The 11909-nt window shown below is 38.4% G+C and overlaps 1 long non-coding RNA gene across 1 annotated transcript; it reads left to right on the top strand.

Annotated features, from left to right (window-relative positions):
* Positions 1 to 980: 980 nt before the first annotated feature.
* On the top strand, positions 981 to 10144 carry LOC149078315 (uncharacterized). Its single transcript, XR_016193924.1, has 5 exons — positions 981 to 1263; positions 4439 to 4539; positions 4889 to 4942; positions 8219 to 8275; positions 9494 to 10144. It is a non-coding gene; the product is annotated as an uncharacterized LOC149078315 (long non-coding RNA).
* Positions 10145 to 11909: the final 1765 nt, after the last annotated feature.

The raw sequence follows: 11909 nt of genomic DNA, 5'->3' as shown, positions 1-11909 counted from the left end.
AGCGGCACTTTATTTAGGTTACTTATTTTCGCAACAAAACCTCTAAATAACGGACACCCTTGAGACTGAAGGTTTTGTCCGCTAACGGGTACTATCCGTTATGGAAGTTTCCACTGTGATACGAGAGGTTTGATTTTCTAAGAACGACTAAGTACGTAACACTTCAATGACACCTTTTGTTCAACTCAGTGCCGTCTAAACGCATGGCCCGGGGACATAGGCGGGGATAGACTTGGAAATCTGGGGGGGGGGGAACGGTCATTATTGCTGGGAGTCATGATGATGATGATGATGTCAATTCATATATACATTTATACATTCCACTCCACCTTTGACGCGGGGGGGGGGGACAATGCCCTCACGCACCCCCCGTATCCCCACCCATGCCCGGAGACCTCAAGAGAAGGAGGGCCTCACAAAAATGAGAATTAGTTGAAATTTTCGTGAATTTGCCTAGTAGGGCATTAGGACTTGACTTGACTTGGATGATTAATGCCCTCTATATCTGTAGGGCCTCAAGAAAAATCACTTTGCCCGGGGGCCTACGCTGTTAAGACCAGGGCCGTCTTAAGAGCGTCATGGGCCCCCGGGCCACTTGATTTTTCTGAGGCCCTACCTGGAAAATTCTCGAAAATTTCAATGAGTTTCCATTTTTGTTCCATTTCCTCTTCTCTTGAGGCCCCATTCGTTAAGACGGCCCTGGTTCAACTTTTTTTTTTTCAGTGAAATAATGTTTATTAACAGCAAATTTTTTTGCGGTATCCCAAATTTTTCCCACCTAATGGAAATTTTTCAATAATTTTAGCCGTAACTGGCAATTTTTTTACACATTTTAACAATTTTTTTGGCATATGCCTGTAATTTCTGCCATAAAATATGGTCACAACAGCTTGATCTTCAGTCTTACACCTGGCGACAAGTTTCATCATTCAAAGAAGAAAAAAAAAAAAACCTAGTTGTGTTTAGTAGTTGTTGGTGGCAACGAAACGACTGTTTTGTAAACTAAGCGTTTAAAATACTAATGTTAGGAATCGTATTGTTTTTGTGGTCGTCTGCGTAGATTTGTTTATAGTGTAATTGGACATCGAATGAATACAAAATCCCGAAGTAGGAGGACGTCATTCTCTTTGAGCGCGTTATCACGATGTTTATATGCTCGAGGGAGATTTCGCTCATCCGCTGCTGATCATCCTCCCATTAGCCTTGTTTTTTTCATACAAAGACTTAATTAATCCCAACTACGATTATTTTATGAATCATGAGGTGAGTATTCATTTTTAATGCTAATCAATGGGCAATATGTACAAATTTTTAATCAGAGGCGGATTTATGGTTTTTTTCCGCCTGTGGGCTACACAAATTTTGCCGCCCTTCTCTCTTATTCTAGCTCAGTTGTCTTTGATCACTCATTCTTCAAATTTTCCGCCGTGGGCTATTGCCCGCTTAGTCCTCCCCCTCCTGTAAATACTCACATGCCCCCGCCTCCCACAAGGGTGGGGTTGACAAGGCTCTAGCTCTGGGTCCCTCTCCCGGACAATTATTTTAATTTTTTTATGCTACAAATTCACTGTAGAAGAGCTCGCAAAAAGTCTGACTTGGAGGGTCTGCCAAAGGTCCCTGCTCGGGGAGTGCATGAATGCGCCTATCTATGAATCACTTGCACTTTCTTGGTCACTTTTCATAGTCAATCTTTATGTCTTCCACTGACCTGGTCCTGTAGGCACTCCTATACTTTTTTATACACTCAAGGTCACTCTTTTTGTCTCTTCCCATTCTCGCACACTCTCTAGGTCACTCTTTTATTGTACACCGATTTGGTCTCTATTGGTCACTCAATGTTCTAGGTCATTGTTTCCCAAAGTGGGCGATGGAATGGTCCTGGGTAGTGATAGAAGCTCTGAATATTACAGGATCCTATGGGATTGTTTGAGTTGGTGATGATGAGAGAAAAATTTTCTGAAGGGGGGGGGGGGGCGATGGAACTAAAAGCTTTGGGAAACTATGAGCTAGGTGCTTGCTTAAAGGACACTCTTTTGGCCATTCACATTCTTACATGCAGTTTTGATTACTCACATGCTTTTACATACTCAATGTCACTTTTGGTCCCTCCAATGCTCACACACTCTCTGAGTCACTATTTTGTCACAGACTTGTTCCACTGTTCTCTATGCTACATAGCTATGGTCACATATATGATATATGTGCCTGCTCTCTAGGTCATTGACATGCTTGCACATGAGATAAGCCACTCTTTTGGTCTTACACATGTGCGCTTACACATGAAAGTGTGAAGTCACACTTTCAGCTCTTTTGGTCACACACACACACACACACACTCGTGCTTGTACACAGTTTTGGTTGCTCACATGCTTACACACACCCCGAGTCACTCTTACAATCACTCACTGACCAGTTCTCATACTGTCTCGGTCATTTCCTCAGCTGATCCCATTCTCTCTAGGTCACTCGTTTGGTCTTCGCGTGCTTACAGACTGGTTTGGTTACTCACGTGCTTACAAACTTTTTTGGCCACTCACATGCTTGCATACTTTTGTCACAACCTCTCTAGGTCACTCTTTTGGCTGCTCACAAACATGCAGAGCCACAACTAGAAGCTTGGTCAGCCTGGGCAAGCATGCATTTTGGCACCCCCTTGTAATGTTGAAAGAGAGGTAAAAGTGTGAAATCTGCACCCCTTCTGGTCCAGTGCCCAGGGTGGTAGACCCACCTGCTCTCCCCCCCCCCCCAGTTGTGGCCCTGCAAACATAGTCCCTTGCTCTCTGGGTCACTTTTTTTGGTCACCCAAATGCTTGCAAATTCTCTGGGTAACTTGTTTGAATCATTCGCTGACATAGTCAGCTCTCTAGCAGAGTCAGATTTATGATTTTACCACCCATGAGCAAAGCAAAACGCGCCACCCTGGTCTATAGCTTTTTAAGGTCCCATTCCCCCCCCCCATAAATAAACGTTTCTTTTTTTAATAGAAGAGTAGTAAACCACTCTTTTTTTAAATATACTCTCTCTTAAAATTCCTCATTGAAATCTTAATTAAATGATATGTTTAATTTAGTTAATTAGTCACAGAGGTTGATGAACTGTAAATAAAGGGACAATATATATAGCCTATACCATGATTTCAGTGTCCCTGTCCCCCGACATGATTATTTCAAAGCATGGGTATCTTATATGTGTAAAATCATGGCTTTGAAATACTGCTAGCAGGGGCTTTCGGAAGTGTATTAGACCTGTGTATACTTGTTGTTGGGCTTTCTGAAGGAGATTATAATTTCTGAATTAATTTTGGGAGTGCTCGAGCACCTGCTGCACCCCCCCCCCCCCCCCCCCGTTCAAATGTCTTGAACCTGAGTGTTGTACGAGGGTCGAAAATGACAGCATAGTTCTCAGTAATTTCATGCAAGTGCTTGTGAACAGGGAAGCCGAATCTTAATGATTTCTCAAATGAAACTATTAAACTTTATTTGATAAAGATATGCTAGAGAAGAGAGCGCTCTTTGGAAGTGACTTGAAAATACTCAAATTTTTAATCAGTTATTTGATGCACATGCATAAGGTAATATACTTCTGCGTTCAAAAAATTCTGAGACTTATTTTATTATGGAAGAATGAATACAGATGGAATGTGTTTATTTAGTGTTTCCTTCGAAGTAACTACCCTGTACAATTGTGCATTTTTACCATTATTCATACAAAGACTAAATGCAAGTTTTTTTTCTCTCACATCTCCCAGTGACTTTGTTGCTGCTCGCCTCACTTCTTCAGAACCTGAGAATCATTGCCGAGGAAAAAATCACATGGGGCAAGATCAGGAGGAATAAGCTGGTGGTGAACGCATCGAAATGTGATTTTTTGACAGGTAATCTAACACTAGGAGGGATCTGTGAGTCCTTAAATGTCTGCATGATTCAGTGAGACAAACGACCAGATCTTTGAAAGGCCAAGTTGTGAGTGCCCCATCATGACAACACAGGCACTGGCTCACAGGTCCCTCCTGGTGTCAGATTACCGGTCAAAACATCACATTCCAATAATTTTACAATGATCTTATTCCCCTCCCCTCATCTTGCCTATGTGACTTTTTCCTCTGATAAAATGTTTGCTTAAGGTGCAATGATTCTCAATTTCAAAGAAGTGCAGCGACGAAGGCACTGGAAGGTGTGACAAAAACAAAAAGCTTTCACTACACATTTACGTCTGTATGACAATGTCAAAAATACATAATTGCACAGGGTAGTTACTTCGAAGGAAACACCAAATAAACAGGTTCTATCTGTATTCATTCTTTTGCAATAAAATAAGTCTTGGAACTTTTTGAACATATACTCACACTAGATATGTTGGAATATTTCTCTTGCCACATGTTGGAATCATTCCATAGTTCTATATTCATAATTCTCTGTTTTTTTTTATCTTTAAACAGTGCCCAAGCTCCGCCTAATCATCAAATAAATGGAGGAAGGCTAAATAATCAAGGCAACACTATGGCGACTGATGAGAGAGTAGTAAAGTTTATTCGAGATTGTGAGTCATTCTTTCGAAACATTTATTTTTTATCTTAGTTATTGCGTAGGCCTAGCACTTTTGTTTCAGTTTCTGGCAATGTAAAAATCATTTAAAAGTTTTCTTCACAGTATCATGCATTTCAATCTGTGCTTTTATTGGGTAATGGCTTTTTGAGCAGATTAGGTTTTCACTCACTATTTTTATGAAACCATAGTGGTAGATCCATGTGACAACTCAGCTCGGGTGAAGCCGAGAAGTTGTAGTTATACATTGCATAGTGTACCTCAATTTGCAGAGAGAGCATGTTAATAACTTCATGTGTTTGGCGCATGAATTTATTGATCAGCTGATGATTTTTTTTTTACAGCGTGGGAGAAAGTGTGCAAGACTGAAATCACCAAAGTGCTTCCAGATGGAAAAGGTATATTTCGAATTCTTTCACCTTCTCTCCTGAATAACAAAATTTGTTCGAAGTTGCATAAGTCAAATTCTTCTTTTTATTGTGTCTTATTACAGTGTTTAGACCAAAGCCTTTCTTAACGCAATTACACATTAGATCGGCCCTTTTCAACCTGTTACTCATGAGCACCATTGCTGTCTTAATACATGGACCCACCCGGGCACCCTCAAGACAAGAGGGGCCTCCCAAAAATGAGATCTGGTTGAAATTTTCGAGAGTAAGCATTTAAACTTTCCTGGGAAGGCCTCAGAAAAATACACTTGGTCTGGGGTGATGATACTCTTTAGACAACCCTGGGCCAGCCTCAGGTGCAGGTGGGGCCTCATGATAATTAGATCTGATTAAGGTTTTTGAGATTAATCATACAAATTGGTAAGCATGCATTTCTAATCAGTTAGAGGGCCTCAGAAAACTCCTTTTTCCCTAGGACCCAGCATATTTTTAAGTTGCGCCTGGTGAGCACCATTCTGCTCCCCTAAAGCAACAAGATTGCTCAATACTCGTGTCTCATTTTGTTTTCTCAAGGACTTGGTCAATGCTGCAATTAAACACCCTTTAAAAATTGTATTCAAGAATTACAATTATGCAGATTTCAGTCATAAGTCTGTCAATGCTGCTGGCTGTAAAGGTGCTCTTCGTTTGATGATGAGCATAGGCAGTGCTCGCAACTCAAGATAGCTTGAAGAGCCCTGCATTAGATGATGGAAAATGCTTGTTTAGGTGCATTATGATCATCCCTTAAAGTGCAGTCAAATCCCTGGTTTAATGGCACCATTCATTTTGCAGAATTCTAGCAGTATAGCAAGTTTGGCATATTATACCAAATCATTGTTGATTGAATACATTCACTGAAATTTTCTGGCCCTGAGTGGGGTTGATTCGGGGGGGGGGGTGTACTGTACAAATATCCAAAAATTTGCATGCCTGAATCAATATTTTGTATGCTAATGTCTGGCATGTGGTTGAATAAAATCTGTAGCCAGTCAAAATTTTACAAGGCCCCTAAGACATGTAAAACCTTGTCTAGTACTAGCAGAGGTGTTATCTACAGGGTTTAACTGTATCTACTAAGGGTGTTGAATAACCTTGCATGTGCTAGTTAGTACTTTAAGGTGCCAGAGTGATGCAGTGGTAAGATGCTCATCTTTCACTCAAAGTTACCATCAAGGTCCATGAGTTCAAATCCGGGCAGACAACATCAGAAACAAGTTCTTTACCTACTGAGTCTGGGGCAACCATAGATAGATGGCGCCTTCAGTTCCCACCCATCTCCACTGGTGGGAAATAACCATATGGCAATATGTGACTGAAGTTGGTGTGCGGTAAAGTAATTGGTACTTTAAATGGTTTTTACAAAGTTGGTGGGCAATAAGATAAAAGTAAAGGCCCCTCTGAACTACTAATAACTTAGCTGCAATTATTTTTATCAATGTTTTTGGAGTTTCCTGGGCCGATTGTTTTGATTATGAAAATGAGGAATCCCTTGATTCCTTTGTTAACAGTTCTTCTGTGAAGGTAAAATTTTGTTGAAGTTGTTTTGTGAAATCATTTCAGTGAAGTACCATTTGGAGCGCTAATGGAATAATGCATTCAATTTTGTTGCAATTGCACATTTTTTTTTAAAAAACTCAAGCTTTTCCAATTTTAACTTAAACGCTGTGAATCTAGATATTTTAGCATCAGCATTTCATACAAACGGGGTGGCCCCTTACCTGGTTTGAAAATGATTGTGGGGGAGGAGGCAAAAGCGTCTTAAGGATTTTGGGGGCCCCCCTTTAGTCCCAATTCCATATATTTTGTGGTAGAGGCATTCCAAAAATATTCATGCAAAAAGTATATGCACACAAATGGAAATTCAGAATTAATGAAGGGAATAATTCCAGAATTGATGAAAATTCAGAGTTTATATAAGAAATGATTAGAGAACACTCACAAAAGTTATTCCAGTACTCAGAAAAATTCATAATTAATGAGAGAAGCTACTCCAGAACTCATGAAAATACAGAATTGATGAAAGAAGTAACTCCAAAAGTCACATATAAATTTTAAAATTAATGGCAGAGGTAATTCCAGAATTCATGAAAATTTAGAGTTATCGTGGTTGAAGCTCAGAGGTATCTTTATTCACTTTCTGCAAAAAAAATTAATACAGTCGACTCTTGTTATAACAACCCCAGGTTATAGCGACCATTCCATTACAATGACTGGTAGGATCAGTCCCAAATCATTTCGTATAGTGACTATCATATATATTTTACTTTCGATGTAACATCCATTTTCAGTGGGACAATTCGGGTTGCCATAAAGAGCGTCGACTGTATATATATATATATTTATTTATTCCATTTCTGTTATCATGACTGCTGGGCGCCACAGGGCAGTGTGACTGTACTTTTTGCACATGCAAGGTTGACTCTACATTCAAACATTTATTAGCTTTAAACATTGAGAAAACAGTTTCTATTTATTTTTCAACTTTTGCTCTGTCAGAGCTTTTTAAAATCACCCTCCTACACTATCTATTAAAACGGGGAGGAGGGGGGGGGATTTCATTTCAAGAGAAAAATAAGTTCTCATTAAAAGAAGCGTAAATGTGGACTTTGTTTTAATATAAGAATAAAACTTAATATTAGTTCTATCGAAACTGACTTCACTCCAGTTAATTACCACAGAAAAGCTCCACCCTGTTGTTATAAACCGGGCGTCTTCAACCCATTGCTTGAGAGCACCATGGTGCTCCCTGAAACACCTACAGTGCTCGATGCTCATGTCCGATTGCATGCTCATGAGCACTTGATCAATGTTACAATTAAATTCCTTGTACGAATTGCATTGAAGCATTCCTGATTTCATAAATTTGTATGTCTAACTTGCCATAAGGGTACTCCCCACCTTTTGTATGGTGGCTAAAGGCAGTGCTCGAGACTAAACAAAAAGTTTGATTGGATTTTGGGTTTATTGGTGCAATGACCAATTAGGTCAAACTGGGCCAAAACAATTGACCAATTACAAATAAGATGAAACTTATTCTTGTCGCGTCCAAAAAGTAGAGAAAGGTTGAAGACTTATGTTGTGCATAAATGCTGACAGTTTTTGTCTGCTTCAAGCACTCAGTGCATGTGAAAGTTTATTGCAAAAAAAAAAGAAAAAATGCTATCAAGTAGAATGAATAGTAAATTAATGTTAATAGAGCGTTTTAAAACAATTATTCAATATTTCCTTTTTTTTCTTTTCCAGCTTCTGCAGATCCGTTCTACAAAGATGGTTTGGCAGATGATTATGCACCTCGTCCCGGTAAATTATTTTTCTCCTTGAAACGCTACTTAAAAATTTTCAAACATTGTTCTTTTGTCATGCTGTCATTCTTCCTTATATTTTTGCTATTTCTTTTCATTGGGCGATTCAATTTTAATTTTTTTTCTAGAAGCTAAACAAGCTTAAATTGGAGAAAAACTCTGTGACACAACAACCTAGAATTATTCCTAACTGATCGAAACTGGTGTCCCCCAGTCAAAGTATTTGAAAGACAACGTCAGAATATTTCATGATCCATCATATCGATTCCCCTTGAAAATTTTAAATACTTCAATCATATCACTAATGCCGACATTGTTCCAAAAAAAAAACATATTCAACAAATCAAGCTCTCTCTCTTCATAGCTCAAGCCTTGCCAGTGCTCTAGTGGCTTTTCTTTGCACCCCTTCAACCAAGTCTATATCTTTCTGTAGATAGGGTCTCTAAAACTGTATGACACACTCTAGGGGTCAGGACGTAAAAGAAAAAATCAGAAGGATGACTTTGGAAGAATGCGAAGAAACCTTTTTAAGAATCAAACTCTCTTAGTATTCTAATGATTTTTTTACCACCGCGGAACAATATCCAGGAAACCTAAGCCGCTCGTCTGTGAGAATTCCCAAATTGGTGAGCCTAGTTGCATCCAGAATATAGTTCAATAAGTTAGCCCCAATCTTGAGGAAATGTTTCACCAGCGGTAGTTTGAGACAGTTCCCTACTACCTTTTTTAAATATAGGAACTATGTTAGCAAGTTTCCAATCCCATGGGACAATACCCTCAACAACACTACTCATGAAGATCTGTGCAATTGGTAAAGGCAGCTCATTAGTGCATTCCCTAAGGACCCTTAGATAAATAGCATCCGCTCGTGATGCCTTTGCAAGCTGATAAATTTCTAAGAAGCTGGAGGACTTCCTCATCATCAACTTGAATTCCATTAAGTTTCTCATCAATCTAAGGTTCACTCCCCTACTTGAAACATCGCTGTCTGTTTAAAACTCTCTGACACGAAAAACATCATTAAATACCTTAAATATTTTTGTTGCCCTCTACCCTGGACCCTTTAATGACTAATGGACCAACAGATATCTAAATATTTTTATATTACCAACTAGTAATTTTATTGTTACCCTAATTTTGCAAGTTATATTAAATAATTTTTTTCAAAATACATGAAATATATATTTAGTTGAAATTGTATCATGTTTTTCCTCAGGTTTCAAGCCATTCGACTTGAATTCCCTCGCCGAAAAACGCAAGTATCTACACAGCAATAAGAAATCCACAGCACAGTGAAGCAAAGAATCTTGTTCATCTATGCAATAAGAAGAGAAATCTCAAGCGGCTGTGCCTGTTCAAATAAAATAAAAAAAATCACACATATATATGTTATAATATATATATCGGATCTTTTAGATCTGTGTCCAAATATCTGCGCCGCAGACTGCCAATGTTATAGTTTTTAAAAAAAATGAATAAACCTTTTCTTTAATATATTTAAAAAAAAAAAACAAAATGAAATGAAGCAGGTGATGACGAATACATGATTTATTGCATGTAATGATATTTATTTATTCTTAAACTCTATATTTTACGAAATGGCACGAGTTTCCAGATGCGCCTTTTCATGGATTTATTACCTGGAAATATATTTTGTACTCAGTACTCTTTTTTATATGTACAGCCACCACTTTCTTTTTTCCTTTTCCTTCTTTCTCGGAATTTTTTTTTTTATTTGCCAAAACTGTTTTATGTGTTTTTAACCAATAATGGTTGGTGCCAGATATTTTATATTATGTGACCGAAAACAGTGAAAATGTTATATTGTGGAAATGAAGAGAAGTAAAAAGAATCACATTTGTTTTGAGATATTGTGTCCTCTGTGGATTTATTTGGTGTGAAATGCCATTTATAGCATTCATATTTATATTACAGAATACTAGAAAGGATGAGTGTGGGGGGGGGGATTATATGGGGTGAAAAAGACCGTAGAAAGTAAAAAATTATAAAAACCGGAAAAATATAACCGAAATAAAGAACGGTTTGCAGGGTTAGCATCGCTAGGTCACGGGAATTTTTTTGACAGAAAAAAATAAAAAAAACAGCCGATAGATGGCTCTGGCACGAGCGACTTTGGTGGGAATAAGCAAATGAGACGGTTATAAGAACTTGCGCTCCTAAGGGGCCGTTTAAGAATTACATCAGCAAATTTCTGTTAATTTCAATGCTACTTGAAGGATAAGAACTCAAAATTTCTCTAAGAAATTCATTGTGACTCATCCTGTACGCCATATATGGTAAACCCTTGACCCGCGAACCAAATGTGGCCCTGAAGGTTATCTGATGTGGCTTGCCACCTCAAATTCAATTTTGTAAAAATGAACAAAGGGGCCGTTCAAGTATTACGTAAGCATATTTTTAGCCATTTTTGACCCCCCTTGTCAGCAAAATTTTGTCATCAGCTCTGCCCCTCTGAATCCTAACTTATATTGGTGGGATCAGGGACGTACAAGGACAGGGGGGGGCATAGGGGGGTTCTCTCGTGGCCCCTTTCCATGATCAAAAATATATTTTTTTAATGCAAAAAAAAAAAATTTTTTTTTAATTGAAATTTCGGAAGAAAATAGCTTTATATGTTATTATAATCAATTTCTGTTAATTTCAATGTTATTTGAAGGCTATGTGAAGGAAAAATTTATGTTTAATAAATTCATCGCGACCCACCCTCTAAGCCAGCGGTTCTCAACCTTTTCTGATTCGCGGAGCCCTTTTCAGTGAATAATTTCTCTGGCGGAGCCCTGTTTAACTCGAAGAGCCCTTTTTAGTATATCATTTATATGGCGGTATCTTCTTTGTTTGTTTATCGAATTTATTGATTTATTTTATTATTCTTGAGTGGCCGCGGAGCCCCTGGGAAGTGTACACGGAGCACCGGTTGAGAACCGCTGCTCTAGAATACTTTAAGACATTCATTTTTAAAAATATTGTTGGTGCTGCTATCTACTTTCAAAATCAGAAGTGGCTTATGTGATGATGACGAAGCTCAGGTATAAAAAAACTAAATTCTTCATTCAGCTTTGCTCCTTATAAACTGACCTGAAAGATCAAACTTCCAGTTCAGTAATTTTTTCAACACCCAAAGAGACATCGAAAACAAAGGGCCTCCACATAAGCACACGACAGGTAAGATCGTAAAAAGTGAATTTTTCCACACTCTACTTTAAAGTAATGTGCTGCCATCTAATCTCAAATTTAAAAGCGACTCATGTGGTGATAATGAAGTTCAAAGAAAAAACTATATCCTTTATTCCCCTCAGTTCCTTACAAACAAAGCTCATAAACTGAACTGGAAATTCAAACTGAAAGTTCGGTTATTTTATTTGAGCATAAGGAGACGTCCAAAACAAATAAAATCTTAATGAGCAGACGACAGACGGTTTGTTCGGTTCCCTACAAACTAAGCTCACAAACAGAACTGGAAGTTCAAACTTTCAGTTCAATAAATGTTTCAGGGCACAAGGAGACGTCTAAAACAAGTTACCTGGAGAGAAGCAGACGACAGAGATTCACAGACTTGGCATCGAGCTTATATTACTGGAACGACCATCGAGCCGCAGCGACATCAAATGCAA

The sequence above is a fragment of the Pholcus phalangioides genome, unplaced genomic scaffold, assembly GCF_987345545.1.
Source record: "Pholcus phalangioides strain wild (caught in Gottingen) unplaced genomic scaffold, Ppha-v1.0 ptg000014l_1, whole genome shotgun sequence".
Taxonomy (NCBI): domain Eukaryota; kingdom Metazoa; phylum Arthropoda; class Arachnida; order Araneae; family Pholcidae; genus Pholcus; species Pholcus phalangioides.
This window is presented reverse-complemented; position numbering and strand designations above follow the sequence as displayed.